General features: G+C 40.7%; 1 pseudogene; it reads right to left on the bottom strand.

Annotated features, from left to right (window-relative positions):
* Positions 1–1,097: 1,097 nt before the first annotated feature.
* Positions 1,098–1,716, bottom strand: LOC109488699 (annotated as a pseudogene).
* Between the last annotated feature and the right edge of the window lie 498 nt (positions 1,717–2,214).

The raw sequence follows: 2,214 nt of genomic DNA, 5'->3' as shown, positions 1-2,214 counted from the left end.
AATGCCGGGATCACGCCCTGAGCTGAAGGCAGACGCTTAACTGCTGTGCCACCCAGGCGCCCCTGAAATGTTTTATCTTGATAGATGTCTAAATATATATCTCTTGGCAATATCATACATATCTGGACAATATCATCTTTCCATCAATGAGCAAGATACACCTTTTCATTCATTTAGGTCTTCTATGTTATTGAATAAAGCTTGGTTGTTGGTACTCTTTTTTGGGTGGGGGGTGGCACAGGGGGTGTAACTTTATTGAAGAAAAGTCAGTTACTAGCAGAGCTATTAGTCAACCACTAACCCCACTGACAGCTGGTTGTCACTTAGTGTTATATTAAACAGTGTACTGGAAGATAAACTCATAGCTCCAAGCCTTTTAACAATTTACATGAAAATTACAAAATGTTTGAGACCCTATTTTGGAAAGGGTGTCTGACTTCCAATTTCTATTCTCTGTAGAACAACAACAGATCATTCCTTCAGACATGCTTAAAATACATCACACTTTCTGTTCTGCTGATGCTATAAATTCAATACCAGTTCTCCAGCCACATCAGTTATGAGCATAAAGTACATTTTATAGCTTCAAATCCCTAACAGTGGAAAGCTTAAACAAGAACCGATGCTAGAAAAATGTGGCTTCCTTTGATGTGACAACTGAGTAAGCCCCTTTCCCTCAGATGGTTCCTTCAGCATGTGAGAGTCCTGAAGAATGGTTTGAGTCTCATAACCAAGTTAGTGCCACCTAATACACATGCTCCATTTTTAAAACAATTCTGAATCCTGTGTTCTTGTCACTACTTCATGGTTTCCTAAAGCAGCTATTGTCAGAGGCTGGAAGAACCTAAGTCTTCTCAGATGAGCATGTGAATGAACAGAGGGAGGTAAACAAAACACGTATCGCATGGAGCATTGTTATACGCAAACAATGAATCATGGAACTCTGCATCAAAAACCAATGATGTACAGTATGGTAACGAACATATCACAGTAAAAAAAAATTTTTTTAAGTGAGGTCTGATGGAGAAGCAGCCAGATAAGAAAAGCAAAAAAGGGAGAGTAACTTAAAGTTCACTCCAGCTATAATGCAGGTAGCGTCACATGGCATACACCTGAGTCCACTCCCGAGATATGAAATACTCTGTTGTTGTACTTCTCTCCGTCCATGTTGTAGATCCGTGCGGTCTCTGGCACTAGGGGGTCATCTGGGTTTGGATCAATCACACAACAGGGAACAGATGGATAAAAGTAAGAATATTGACCTTAGAGTATCGAGACAAATGCTATCATTACTATTATTATTCAGATGATAAATTCTTGTAAATGCAATGTTAGGTGGTTTGAAGAGGTAGTGTGTAGGAAAATGAACTGTCAAAAGAACATACCACTTTGGGGACCTGGGAGGTTCAATCAGTTAAATGTCTGCCTTCGGCTCGGAGTCCGGGGATGGAGCCTCGATGGGCTCCCTGCTCAGCAGGGAGTCTGCTTCTCCCTCTCCCTCTGCCCCTCACCCCCCTCCACTTGTGCTCTCTCTAACTCTCTCTCTCTCTCAAATAAATAAACTAAATTAAATTTTAAAAGAACATACCGTCTTGACGTGCGCTGTCATTAGGTCCCGTAATTGTGGCTCACCAATGAAACATACCCCAGCTGGAGCTGCAGAACATTGTGCTGGTCAGGGGCCAAATCACAAAGTTCCTTATTAATCTATCCCAACACTACAGTCTGTGTATTCTGGCCCCTCGCTCTCTCAGTAGGTGTGTGCTCAAAGGTTCAGCCAAAACTTGATTATCCCAGCAGCAGGGAAGGACTGTCTCTTGTCTCATGCCAGTTCTGCCAGACACAGGTGTAGAGGGACCTCGGTCTCCTCCCTACACAGCTGGTGCCTCCCCAGCCCTAGGGGTCTCATTGCAGAACACCCACATTTCCTGTTAGAACGATTCCTGTATAATATATTGGATGCTATTACGAAATGGTATCATTTTAAATTTTTTTCATTTTCTAATGTTTGTTACAATTAATTTGTGTGTATTGATTTTGTATCTAGCAAGCTTGCTAAATTTTCATATTATTTCTAAAAATGCCTTATAGATTCTTTTTTACTTTCTCGATGCATAATGATGGAATACAGTAATATGGTAACAATTTAGTGTATTCCATCCTAACCTTATACCTTTTATATATCCTTGTGACTTAATTAGCAATCCAGAATCT

Source organism: Ailuropoda melanoleuca, chromosome 13, assembly GCF_002007445.2.
Source record: "Ailuropoda melanoleuca isolate Jingjing chromosome 13, ASM200744v2, whole genome shotgun sequence".
Taxonomy (NCBI): Eukaryota; Metazoa; Chordata; class Mammalia; order Carnivora; family Ursidae; genus Ailuropoda; species Ailuropoda melanoleuca.
This window is presented reverse-complemented; position numbering and strand designations above follow the sequence as displayed.